Source organism: Pleurodeles waltl, chromosome 8 (assembly GCF_031143425.1).
Source record: "Pleurodeles waltl isolate 20211129_DDA chromosome 8, aPleWal1.hap1.20221129, whole genome shotgun sequence".
NCBI lineage: Eukaryota > Metazoa > Chordata > Amphibia > Caudata > Salamandridae > Pleurodeles > Pleurodeles waltl.
In genome coordinates this window covers 1355915702-1355929704 of record NC_090447.1, presented here as the reverse complement: position 1 = coordinate 1355929704, position 14003 = coordinate 1355915702, and the positions used below count along the sequence as shown (strand labels likewise).

Below are 14003 nucleotides of genomic sequence, written 5' to 3'. Positions count from 1 at the left end.
TATTATTTATTATGTCTGTGCTTCAATTGTATGTTTTAAGGTGATTTTATTTTTGGTTTTGTGGCATACTGCCAAAATAAAGATCATGACAGATAGAATAGCCATATCAGTATGAGCAGTAGCAGGAATTAGGTGATTTGCCATACTTTAGACAAAAGGACCGCTCCACATCAAGTGCCGACAGAGTTTATAATAGACTTACTACACCTCACTCTGACTCAGAATTTTTTCAAGTGTGATGCAGATTTCCATCAGCAGGGGAAAGGGAAATCTATGGGGGCAGTTTATGCTCCAACTTTGCCATTTTGTTCATGGACAGGCTTGAGATTATGATGATTCTTGCTGACAATAATCCATTCTATAGCAATATAATACTTTGGAAGCGTTATATTGGCTATATTTTCAGAATATGGAAAAGCAACACCACTAACCTCTCTTAGTTACTGAATGGTTAAATACCACACACAGCCATGGACTAAAATTCTCTTTTGAGTACATCCGAGATGAAATTCCCTTTTTGGACTTTAAGATTAAATCCCTCAATGGGCAATTATACATGTCTCTATACTGTAAACCCACAGAGAGAAATACATTGCTGGCATGTTCTAGTCACTCTCCCAGGGCACTGAGGGACTCCCTCTCATATTCCCAGTTCTTGAGGATTAGAAGTTTTCTCATTCAAGATTTTCTTAGGAAAGCAGAAATACTCTAGATGGTATATATGTATATTAGTGACCAAGTCCCTTAAGAGGGCATGGTACTGCCCCAGGGAGGCATTATGACTCCAAAGTAAAAAGATACAACAGTAAGCCTGGAATGTGTAACTATGTTTTCACCAATTTACAAAAAAGTGAAGAAATTTATTCTGAAACATTGGCATGTCTTGAATGCAGAGGAGCTGTCGGTAGCCCTATCTTTGAATTTCATACAAATACAAGTATTACAGATCATTTAGTGTGAGTCTACTTACCATCTAGCATGAGTAATCACACATTGCATGATTTGTGGGGCCTAACGCCCTTGAGTGGCCATTGTAAATGTGGCAATTGTAGTGTCTGTGAGTACACTGTAGAAACCACAGAACTTGTACATAGGAATGTGGGAACTGTGTTGTCCCACTTTTCTAACTGTAGTACCACAAATGTCATTTACACAATTACCTGCCCATGTGATTTGGTCTACATTAGCCAAATTACACAGAAAGTGAGAATATGGATATGTCAGCGCAGGAGTCACCTCTGTTGCAATGTTGCCAGCGCACCTTTGTTGGTTTACGTTGAACAATCTAACCACTTTGGAAACGACATATGTTGGCAAGTGGCTGAAGTGGTGAAGGCACCAGAGTGTGGCAGTGACATTCCTTCTCTTCTGAATAAAAAATAACTAAAGTGGATCCTAAAACTGAACAGCCTCAATAGTGGACTTAACCAAGTAGAAGACTAGATAGTTTTGTTTCTGTCCTTAACATGATATATAATCCCCTGGGTATACCACAGTATACATGAATTGTTTCCTGCCTTACATACCGCCTTGTGTATAATTCTCTTTTGTTGCTGTGTTGCATGGATATGTTGGCGGCTGGGTAATTTCAATCTTTTCATGCTTGTGCGGTATTGACCCTTTTTATGGTTTTCATCTATTCACTGACAATATTATTTGATTGTTTCTTCCCACGATTATCTGAGGTTTTTTATTCTCATCATGACAGCAAATTGTATTGATTTCATTTAATGATCATACATTTATTTGTGCTTGTTCTCACTCTTCCTATTCATGTGGTTGACCCCTGTTGCTGGCCCTATCATTGTGAAATCTGTGAGGCTTTTGTATATAATGTTATAACCATTTTAGTGCTTTTCCATCTTTCTGCCCCTTCTGGAGACCCATGTTGTCAGATCTCTATTTTTATTGTCTTGTGATTTCCTCTATACTGATTGTAAGCACTCATATTCCGGGTGCTGCATGCTGGTTTATTGCTGTTTCTTTTCTGGTCCAATATGGCCCCTTTTGTGTTCCAAGTGGTCAAGTGTCTATTGTTATTTTCTTGTAATCCCCCCACATTGACGTTAAGAACTCATTTTGTTTTTGCTGCATTCTGGTTGTAGGAGGCTGGACTGGCTTGTAGTGAGTACCAAGGGGTACTTGCACCTTGCACCAGGCCCAGTTATCCCTTATTAGTGTATAGGGTGTCTAGCAGCTTAGGCTGATAGATAATGGTAGCTTAGCAGAGCAGCTTAGGCTGAACTAGGAGACGTGTGAAGCTACTACAGTACCACTTAGTGTCATATGCACAATATCATAAGAAAACACAATACACAGTTATACTAAAAATAAAGGTACTTTATTTTTATGACAATATGCCAAAGTATCTTAGAGTGTACCCTCAGTGAGAGGATAGGAAATATACACAAGATATATATACCCAATAGCAAAAATATGCAGTATAGTCTTAGAAAACAGTGCAAACAATGTATAGTTACAATAGGATGCAATGGGGAAACATAGGGATAGGGGCAACACAAACCATATACTCCAGAAGTGGAATGCGAACCACGAATGGACCCCAAACCTATGTGACCTTGTAGAGGGTCGCTGGGACTATTAGAAAATAGTGAGAGTTAGCAAAATAACCCACCCCAAGACCCTGAAAAGTGAGTGCAAAGTGCACCAAAGTTCCCCTAAGGACAAAATAGTCGTGTTAGAGGGAAAATGCAAGGAAAACACAAATCAGCAATGCAACAACGATGGATTCCTGACTGAGGGTACCTGTGGAACAAGGAGACCAAGTCCAAAAGTCACAAGCAACTCGGAGATGGGCAGATGCCCAAGAAATGCCAGCGATTGGTGCAAAGAAGCTCTTACTAGGCTGAAGAACTGTGAATACTGCAGGAACGACAAGGGCTAGAGACTTCCCCTTTGGAGGATGGATCCCCCACGCCTTGGAGAGTCGTGCAGAAGTGTTTTCCCGCCGGATGGACGCCAACAAGCCTTGCTACACGCAAATCGTGCGTTTGGCGTTTTGGGACGCTGCTGGGGCCCAGGAGGGACCAGGAGGTCGCAAATTGGACCTGCAGAGAGAGGGGACGTCGAGCAAGACAAAGAGCCCTCACTAAAGCAGGTAGCACCCGGAGAAGTGCCAGAAACAGGCACTACGAGGATGCGTGAAACGGTGCTCGCCGAAGTTGCACAAAGGAGTCCCACGTCGCCGGAGACCAACTTAGAAAGTCGTGCAATGCAGGTTAGAGTGCCGTGGACCCAGGCTTGGCTGTGCACGAAGGATTTCCGCCGGAAGTGCACAGGGGCCGGAGTAGCTTGCAAAGTCGCGGTTCCCAGCAATGCAGCCCAGCGAGGTGAGGCAAGGACTTACCTCCACCAAACTTGGGCTGAAGAGTCACTGGACTGTGGGGGTCACTTGGACGGTGTCGCTGGATTCGAGGGACCTCGCTCGTCGTGCTGAGAGGAGACCCAAGGGACCGGAGATGCAGCTTTTTGGTGCCTGCGGTTGCAGGGGGAAGATTCCGTCGACCCACGGGAGATTTCTTCGGAGCTTCTGGTGCAGAGAGGAGGCAGACTACCCCCACAGCATGCACAAGCAGGAAAACAGTCGAGAAGGCGGCAGGATCAGCGTTACAGAGTTGCAGTAGTCGTCTTTGCTACTATGTTGCAGGTTTGCAGGCTTCCAGCGCGGTCAGCGGTCGATTCCTTATCAGAAGGTGAAGAGGGAGATGCAGAGGAACTCGGCTGAGCTCATGCATTCGTTATCTGAAGTTTCCCCAGAGACAGAGACCCTAAATAGCCAGAAAAGAGGGTTTGGCTACCTAGGAGAGAGGAAAGGCTACTAACACCTGAAGGAGCCTATCACAAGGAGTCTCTGACGTCACCTGGTGGCACTGGCCACTCAGAGCAGTCCAGTGTGCCAGCAGCACCTCTGTTTCCAAGATGGCAGAGGTCTGGAGCACACTGGAGGAGCTCTGGACACCTCCCAGGGGAGGTGCAGGTCAGGGGAGTGGTCACTCCCCTTTCCTTTGTCCAGTTTCGCGCCAGAGCAGGGGCTAAGGGGTCCCTGAACCGGTGTAGACTGGCTTATGCAGAATTGGGCACATCTGTGCCCAACAAAGCATTTCCAGAGGCTGGGGGAGGCTACTCCTCCCCTGCCTTCACACCATTTTCCAAAGGGAGAGGGTGTCACACCCTCTCTCAGAGGAAGTTCTTTGTTCTGCCATCCTGGGCCAGGCCTGGCTGGACCCCAGGAGGGCAGCTGCCTGTCTGAGGGGTTGGCAGCAGCAGCAGCTGCAGAGAAACCCCAGGAAGGGCAGTCTGGCAGTACCAGGGTCTGTGCTACAGACCACTGGGATCATGGAATTGTACCAACAATGCCAGGATGGCATAGAGGGGTCAATTCCATGATCATAGACATGTTACATGGCCATATTCGGAGTTACCATGGTGAAGCTACATATAGGTAGTGACCTATATGTAGTGCACGCGTGTAATGGTGTCCCCGCACTCACAAAGTTCAGTGAATTGGCTCTGAACAATGTGGGGGCACCTTGGCTAGTGCCAGGGTGCCCTCACACTAAGTAACTTTGCACCTAACCTTTACCAGGTAAAGGTTAGACATATAGGTGACTTATAAGTTACTTAAGTGCAGTGTAAAATGGCTGTGAAATAACGTGGACGTTATTTCACTCAGGCTGCAGTGGCAGGCCTGTGTAAGAATTGTCAGAGCTCCCTATGGGTGGCAAAAGAAATGCTGCAGCCCATAGGGATCTCCTGGAACCCCAATACCCTGGGTACCTCAGTACCATATACTAGGGGATTATAAGGGTGTTCCAGTAAGCCAATGTAAATTGGTAAAAATGGTCACTAGCCTGTCAGTGACAATTTGGAAAGAAATGAGAGAGCATAACCACTGAGGTTCTGATTAGCAGAGCCTCAGTGAGACAGTTAGTCACTACACAGGTAACACATACAGGCACACTTATGAGCACTGGGGCCCTGGGTTACCAGGGTCCCAGTGATACATACAACTAAAACAACATATATACAGTGAAAAATGGGGGTAACATGCCAGGCAAGATGGTACTTTCCTACACAACCCCCCCCCAAACGAAGGACAATAAGACTAGCCATTACCTGATGAGTCTTCATTGTCTAAGTGGAAATATCTGGAGAGTCCATCTGCATTGGAGTGGCTACTCCCAGGTCTATGTTCCACTGTATAGTCCATTCCCTGTAGGGATATGGACCACCTCAACAATTTAGGATTTTTACCTTTCATTTGTTTTAGCCAAAGTAGAGGTTTGTGGTCTGTCTGAACAATGAAGTGAGTGCCAAACAGGTATGGCCTCAACTTCTTCAGAGCCCAGACCACAGCAAAGGCCTCCCTCTCAATGGCAGACCAACGCTTTTCTCTAGGGGTCAACCTTCTACTAATAAAAGCAACAGGTTGATCCTGGCCCTCAGAATTAAGTTGTGATAGGACTGCCCCTACTCCTAATTCAGATGCATCAGTTTGGACATAGAATTTTTTAGAGTAACAAGGGCTTTTCAGGACAGGTGCAGAGCACATGGCCTGCTTCAGCTCCTCAAAAGCTTTCTGACAGTTTGCTGTCCATAATACCTTTTTAGGCATTTTCTTGGATGTGAGGTCATTAAGAGGGGCTGCAATGGAGCCATAGTTCTTAATGAACCTCCTGTAATACCCAGTGAGGCCTAGGAAGGCTCTCACCTGAGTCTGAGTGGTAGGGGGAATCCAATCAATAATAGTTTGGATTTTCCCCTGAAGTGGTGCAATCTGTTCCCCACCAACAAGGTGTCCCAGATAAACCACCTTACCCTGCCCTATCTGGCACTTTGAAGCCTTGATAGTGAGACCTGCCTTTTGCAGGGCCTCCAAAACTTTCCACAGGTGGACCAGGTGATCATCCCAGCTGGAGCTAAAGACAGCTATATCATCCAAATATGCTGCACTGAAAGCTTCCAGCCGTTGCAGGACTGTGTTCACCAACCTCTGAAAAGTGGCAGGTGCATTTTTCAAACCAAAAGGCATTACAGTAAACTGGTAATGTCCTCCAATGGTAGAAAATGCAGTCTTAGGTTTAGCATCTTCTGACATTTTGATCTGCCAATACCCTGCAGTCAAATCAAAAGTGCTTAGATACTTGGCAGATGCCAGTGTATCTATTAGCTCATCTGCCCTGGGTATAGGGTGAGCATCTGTTTTGGTTACCAAGTTGAGACCTCTATAGTCTACACAAAACCTCATTTCCTTCTTTCCATCTTTAGAATTGGGTTTTGGTACCAGTACCACAGGAGAAGCCCATGGACTGTCAGAGTGCTCAACCACTCCTAGTTCCAACATCTTCTGAACTTCTTGCTTTATGCAGTCCCTGACATGGTCAGGCTGCCTATAGATCTTACTTTTGACAGGTAAACTGTCTCCAGTATCTATAGTGTGCTCACACCAAGAAGTGGTGCCTGGCACAATGGAGAAGAGTTCTGAAAATTGTCCTAGGAGATTTATGCAATTATCTTTCTGCTCAGCAGTAAGACAATCAGCCAAAACTACACCTTCCACAAGAGCATCTTGTTCTGTGGAAGAGAAGAGATCAGGTAGAGGATCACTGTCTTCTTCCTGTCCCTCATCTGTTGCCATGAGCAGGGTGAGATCAGCCCTGTCATAGTAGGGTTTCAGGCGGTTGACATGGAGCACCCTAAGGGGACTCCTGGCAGTGCCTAAGTCAACCAAGTAGGTGACTTCACCCTTCTTTTCAACAATTGTGTGTGGACCACTCCATTTATCTTGGAGTGCTCTTGGGGCCACAGGCTCCAAGACCCACACTTTCTGCCCTGGTTGGTACTGAACCAAAACAGCCTTCTGATCATGCCATTGCTTCTGGAGCTCTTGGCTGGCCTGAAGGTTTTTACTGGCCTTTTTCATGTACTCAGCCATCCTTGATCTGAGGCCAAGTACATAATCCACAATATCCTGCTTAGGAGCTTTTAAAGGTTGTTCCCAACCCTCCTTTACAAGTGTGAGTGGACCCCTAACAGGGTGTCCAAAAAGAAGTTCAAAGGGGCTGAAGCCCACTCCTTTCTGGGGTACCTCCCTGTAGGCAAAAAGGAGGCATGGTAGAAGGATATCCCATCTCCTGCGGAGTTTTTCAGGGAGTCCCATAATCATGCCTTTGAGAGTTTTATTAAATCTCTCCACCAGTCCATTTGTTTGTGGATGATAGGGTGTTGTGAACTTGTAAGTTACACCACACTCCTTCCACATGGCCTTTAAGTATGCAGACATGAAATTGCTTCCTCTGTCTGATACTACTTCCTTTGGGAAGCCCACCCTGGAAAATATTCCCAGGAGGGCCTTTGCCACTGCAGGAGCTGTAGTGGTCCTTAAAGGAATAGCTTCAGGATATCTTGTGGCATGGTCCACTACCACCAAGATAAACCTATTGCCTGAAGCAGTAGGAGGGTCAAGGGGGCCAACTATGTCAACCCCTACCCTTTCAAAGGGAACCCCAACCACAGGCAGTGGGATAAGGGGTGCCTTTGGAGTGCCACCTGTCTTGCCACTGGCTTGACAGGTTTCACAGGACTTACAAAAATCTTTTGTGTCCTCAGACATCCTAGGCCAATGAAACAGTGGTACCAATCTGTCCCAAGTTTTCATTTGACCCAGGTGCCCAGCTAAGGGAATGTCATGTGCTAGTGTTAGGAGGAACTTTCTGTACTCCTGAGGAATCACTAATCTCCTGGCAGCTCCAGGTTTAGGATCCCTTTGCTCAGTGTACAAGAGGTTGTCCTCCCAGTAAACTCTGTGTGAGTCACTGACATCCCCATTAGCCTGTTTGACAGCTTGCTGTCTGAGACCCTCTAATGTGGGACAGGTTTGCTGTGCCACACTCAGCTCCTCTCTGGCAGGCCCCCCTTCACCCAAAAGCTCAGCAGTGTCTGCTTCCAGCTCCTCTGGTGTAGGTTCTGCACAGGGAGGGAATTCTTCTTCCTCAGAAGTAGAATCCACTGTAGAGGGAGGGATAGTAGGAAGTGGTTTGCTTCTACTAGCCCTAGCTTTAGGGAGCACTTGGTCCATTGTTCCAGGATCCAAGCTTCCCTGTCCTTTTTGCTTTTTGGCCTGAGCCCTTGTCAAAGCAAAAATATGCCCTGGGATGCCCAGCATTGCTGCATGGGCCTCCAACTCCACATCTGACCAAGCTGATGTCTCCAAATCGTTCCCTAATAGACAGTCTACAGGTAAATCTGAAGCTACCACAACTTTCTTTGGACCAGATACCCCCCCCCCAGTTGAGATTTACAACAGCCATGGGGTGGCTTTGTGTTATGTTGTGAGCATCGGTTACTTGGTACTGGTGTCCAAGTATGTGTTGTTCAGGGTGCACCAGTTTCTCAATCACCATTGTGACACTGGCACCTGTGTCCCTGTAGGCCTGGACCTCAACACCATTTATTAGGGTTAGTTGCTTGTACTTCTCCAAGTTATGGGGGCAAGCAACCAAAGTGGCTAAGTCAATAGCCCCTTCAGAGACTAAAGTAGCCTCTGTGGTCTCCCTAATCAGACCAACCCCAACTAAATTACCAAAAGTGAGCCCAGCTACTCCCTTGGATTGGCTATTAGTAGGTTTGCTCCCACCACCACTGCTATTAGTAGGGACACTAGGTGTAGCAGTAGGGGTTGTAGTGGTAGGAGCTGTGGTGCCTTTCTTTGGACAACTGGGATCTGTTGTCCAATGGCCTTTTATCTTACATAAATAGCACCATGGTTTCTTTTCCTTGTTCTGATTAAAGGAGGATTTGGGCCCACCACCCCCACCAGAGTGTTTTTGTGGGCCTGATGAAGACTCATTTTTAGATTTGTCCCCACCCTTGTCAGAAGACTTACCATCCTTCTTTTTGTTGCCATCTTTGTCACCCCCTGTATGAACTTTTCTGTTCACTCTTGTTCTGACCCATTTGTCTGCCTTCTTTCCCAATTCTTGGGGAGAGGTCAGATCAGAGTCCACCAAGTACTGGTGCAACAAATCAGACACACAATTATTAAGAATATGCTCTCTCAGGATTAAGTTATACAGGCTGTCATAATCAGTAACTTTACTGCCATGTAACCACCCCTCCAAGGCCTTCACTGCCTGGTCAATGAAATCAACCCAGTCTTGTGAAGACTCCTTTTTGGTATCTCTGAACTTTATCCTGTACTGTTCAGTGGTTAAGCCATAACCATCCAGGAGTGCATTCTTAAGAACTTGGAAATTGTTAGCATCATTTTCTTTTACAGTAAGGAGCCTATCCCTACCTTTTCCAGTAAATGATAGCCATAGGATAGCAGCCCACTGCTTTTGAGGGACATCCTGTACAGCACAGGCCCTCTCAAGTGCAGCAAACCACTTGTTAATGTCATCCCCCTCCTTGTAAGGGGGAACTATCTTATGCAGATTCCTGGAATCATGCTCTTTTGCAGGATGACTATGGGGAATACTGCTGCTGCCACCATGGGTATCTAAACCCATTTTCTGTCTTTCCCTCTCTATTTCTAAAGACTGTCTATCCAAATCCAGCTGTTGCTTCTTGAGCTTCAGTCTGGTTTGCTCCACTCTCAATCTATTGAGCTCCCTTTCTAACAATCTGTCATCAGGGTGGGTGGGAGGGACATTTCTAGATACAGAGGTATGATGGGAATGAACAGAAGGAGACCTGTCCCTTACAGAGGGCACCCTAACAGCTTGGCTACCAGTATAATGTGAGAGCACATCATCAGTATGATGTGATTCAACCTCTGTACCAACTATGCTAGACTGTCTAGTAATGGGCAGGCTAAGAAGTTTCTTTCCTGAACCTTTTCCTGGGGGAGTCCCTGGATCAGATTGAGAACCATTAGCTACTTTTTCCACAGATTGGGCACTTATGGCCTTATCCTGTACTCTAAGCATATTAATTAACAGTTCTAAGGAAGGATTCTTCCCTACACTCAAACCTCTCTCTATGCAGAGACTCCTTGCTCCTTTCCAGCTAAGGTGATCATATGCAAGTTTGGACAGTTCAACTTTTTGGCCTGTGCCAGACATTTTTAGAGAGAGTTAAAGTGATAGACAAAGAGAAAAAAGTTTTCAGAACTTTTTGGAAAGACAGAAAAAAAACTTTTTAAACTTTTAAGAACTTTTTGAAAGTTTAGAAGTACTTTTCAGCACTTAGAAAAGAGTGAAAAGAGGAAATGCAAAACTTTTTGGCTATGTGTATATACACTGACCTTGTTTTGTATATTTTTCTCTTATGAAAAGTACAATGACAAGAGTGGTAAGTAGTCTCAAGCACTTATCCCACCACTGCACAACCAATGTAGGAGGCTGGACTGGCTTGTAGTGAGTACCAAGGGGTACTTGCACCTTGCACCAGGCCCAGTTATCCCTTATTAGTGTATAGGGTGTCTAGCAGCTTAGGCTGATAGATAATGGTAGCTTAGCAGAGCAGCTTAGGCTGAACTAGGAGACGTGTGAAGCTACTACAGTACCACTTAGTGTCATATGCACAATATCATAAGAAAACACAATACACAGTTATACTAAAAATAAAGGTACTTTATTTTTATGACAATATGCCAAAGTATCTTAGAGTGTACCCTCAGTGAGAGGATAGGAAATATACACAAGATATATATACCCAATAGCAAAAATATGCAGTATAGTCTTAGAAAACAGTGCAAACAATGTATAGTTACAATAGGATGCAATGGGGAAACATAGGGATAGGGGCAACACAAACCATATACTCCAGAAGTGGAATGCGAACCACGAATGGACCCCAAACCTATGTGACCTTGTAGAGGGTCGCTGGGACTATTAGAAAATAGTGAGAGTTAGCAAAATAACCCACCCCAAGACCCTGAAAAGTGAGTGCAAAGTGCACCAAAGTTCCCCTAAGGACAAAATAGTCGTGTTAGAGGGAAAATGCAAGGAAAACACAAATCAGCAATGCAACAACGATGGATTCCTGACTGAGGGTACCTGTGGAACAAGGAGACCAAGTCCAAAAGTCACAAGCAACTCGGAGATGGGCAGATGCCCAAGAAATGCCAGCGATTGGTGCAAAGAAGCTCTTACTAGGCTGAAGAACTGTGAATACTGCAGGAACGACAAGGGCTAGAGACTTCCCCTTTGGAGGATGGATCCCCCACGCCTTGGAGAGTCGTGCAGAAGTGTTTTCCCGCCGGATGGACGCCAACAAGCCTTGCTACACGCAAATCGTGCGTTTGGCGTTTTGGGACGCTGCTGGGGCCCAGGAGGGACCAGGAGGTCGCAAATTGGACCTGCAGAGAGAGGGGACGTCGAGCAAGACAAAGAGCCCTCACTAAAGCAGGTAGCACCCGGAGAAGTGCCAGAAACAGGCACTACGAGGATGCGTGAAACGGTGCTCGCCGAAGTTGCACAAAGGAGTCCCACGTCGCCGGAGACCAACTTAGAAAGTCGTGCAATGCAGGTTAGAGTGCCGTGGACCCAGGCTTGGCTGTGCACGAAGGATTTCCGCCGGAAGTGCACAGGGGCCGGAGTAGCTTGCAAAGTCGCGGTTCCCAGCAATGCAGCCCAGCGAGGTGAGGCAAGGACTTACCTCCACCAAACTTGGGCTGAAGAGTCACTGGACTGTGGGGGTCACTTGGACGGTGTCGCTGGATTCGAGGGACCTCGCTCGTCGTGCTGAGAGGAGACCCAAGGGACCGGAGATGCAGCTTTTTGGTGCCTGCGGTTGCAGGGGGAAGATTCCGTCGACCCACGGGAGATTTCTTCGGAGCTTCTGGTGCAGAGAGGAGGCAGACTACCCCCACAGCATGCACAAGCAGGAAAACAGTCGAGAAGGCGGCAGGATCAGCGTTACAGAGTTGCAGTAGTCGTCTTTGCTACTATGTTGCAGGTTTGCAGGCTTCCAGCGCGGTCAGCGGTCGATTCCTTATCAGAAGGTGAAGAGGGAGATGCAGAGGAACTCGGCTGAGCTCATGCATTCGTTATCTGAAGTTTCCCCAGAGACAGAGACCCTAAATAGCCAGAAAAGAGGGTTTGGCTACCTAGGAGAGAGGAAAGGCTACTAACACCTGAAGGAGCCTATCACAAGGAGTCTCTGACGTCACCTGGTGGCACTGGCCACTCAGAGCAGTCCAGTGTGCCAGCAGCACCTCTGTTTCCAAGATGGCAGAGGTCTGGAGCACACTGGAGGAGCTCTGGACACCTCCCAGGGGAGGTGCAGGTCAGGGGAGTGGTCACTCCCCTTTCCTTTGTCCAGTTTCGCGCCAGAGCAGGGGCTAAGGGGTCCCTGAACCGGTGTAGACTGGCTTATGCAGAATTGGGCACATCTGTGCCCAACAAAGCATTTCCAGAGGCTGGGGGAGGCTACTCCTCCCCTGCCTTCACACCATTTTCCAAAGGGAGAGGGTGTCACACCCTCTCTCAGAGGAAGTTCTTTGTTCTGCCATCCTGGGCCAGGCCTGGCTGGACCCCAGGAGGGCAGCTGCCTGTCTGAGGGGTTGGCAGCAGCAGCAGCTGCAGAGAAACCCCAGGAAGGGCAGTCTGGCAGTACCAGGGTCTGTGCTACAGACCACTGGGATCATGGAATTGTACCAACAATGCCAGGATGGCATAGAGGGGTCAATTCCATGATCATAGACATGTTACATGGCCATATTCGGAGTTACCATGGTGAAGCTACATATAGGTAGTGACCTATATGTAGTGCACGCGTGTAATGGTGTCCCCGCACTCACAAAGTTCAGTGAATTGGCTCTGAACAATGTGGGGGCACCTTGGCTAGTGCCAGGGTGCCCTCACACTAAGTAACTTTGCACCTAACCTTTACCAGGTAAAGGTTAGACATATAGGTGACTTATAAGTTACTTAAGTGCAGTGTAAAATGGCTGTGAAATAACGTGGACGTTATTTCACTCAGGCTGCAGTGGCAGGCCTGTGTAAGAATTGTCAGAGCTCCCTATGGGTGGCAAAAGAAATGCTGCAGCCCATAGGGATCTCCTGGAACCCCAATACCCTGGGTACCTCAGTACCATATACTAGGGGATTATAAGGGTGTTCCAGTAAGCCAATGTAAATTGGTAAAAATGGTCACTAGCCTGTCAGTGACAATTTGGAAAGAAATGAGAGAGCATAACCACTGAGGTTCTGATTAGCAGAGCCTCAGTGAGACAGTTAGTCACTACACAGGTAACACATACAGGCACACTTATGAGCACTGGGGCCCTGGGTTACCAGGGTCCCAGTGATACATACAACTAAAACAACATATATACAGTGAAAAATGGGGGTAACATGCCAGGCAAGATGGTACTTTCCTACACTGGTTTATTGCCATTTCTATTTTCTTCCAATATGGCAGCCATGTGGTCCCATTGTGATACCCTCGGGACTCGTGCATGCCCTACCTCGATGTTTTCTAGCAGCTAGGCGAGCATGCATATTTGATCCTCCACCTTAATGCGGGTTGCAGGGTCACTGTTAGTTACCACTTGACTTCTTTGGCACATGCTGGGTCATCTCTCCCATTCTCAAAGATGCGGCTCCAGGGACACCCGGTGGTCACTTCTAAGTGATTTTTGTAAGCATTGGGCTGTCTTGCTTGCTCTCTCCTTGCCTTATAAATTGAGTTGCATACATTGGGTTTAATTTTTTGATTCTACTTTTTTTTTAGCTCACAGCTGGTGCATTTTCCTGCTTGTGCTGGTGCTATATGAGCATTTTTGAACCCTGACTCTCAGTGGATTGTATTGCGGTAATGTTTTGTAATGTGGGCGTTTTTTCATTAGCCCTATCTTATTTTTTTAGTCCCATGGCTTATTGTTTGTACAATACTCTAGTTTCAGTTTTCTTATTGGTGTGGCAACCTGATAATTGCGCATTGATACTGGGGTTTATAAGCTGTGAGACTCCTATATTGTGCATAAGCGAAGGAGGTTTCACTTCATGATGGGTCTGTTATTAGATTCCACTTTT

General features: G+C 46.6%; 1 protein-coding gene across 1 annotated transcript in view; it reads right to left on the bottom strand.

Moving 5' to 3' along the window:
- MMP20 (matrix metallopeptidase 20) overlaps window positions 1-14003 on the bottom strand; it is a 156951-nt gene that overhangs the window by 8057 nt on the left and 134891 nt on the right. The gene's annotated exons all lie outside the window — the stretch shown is intronic.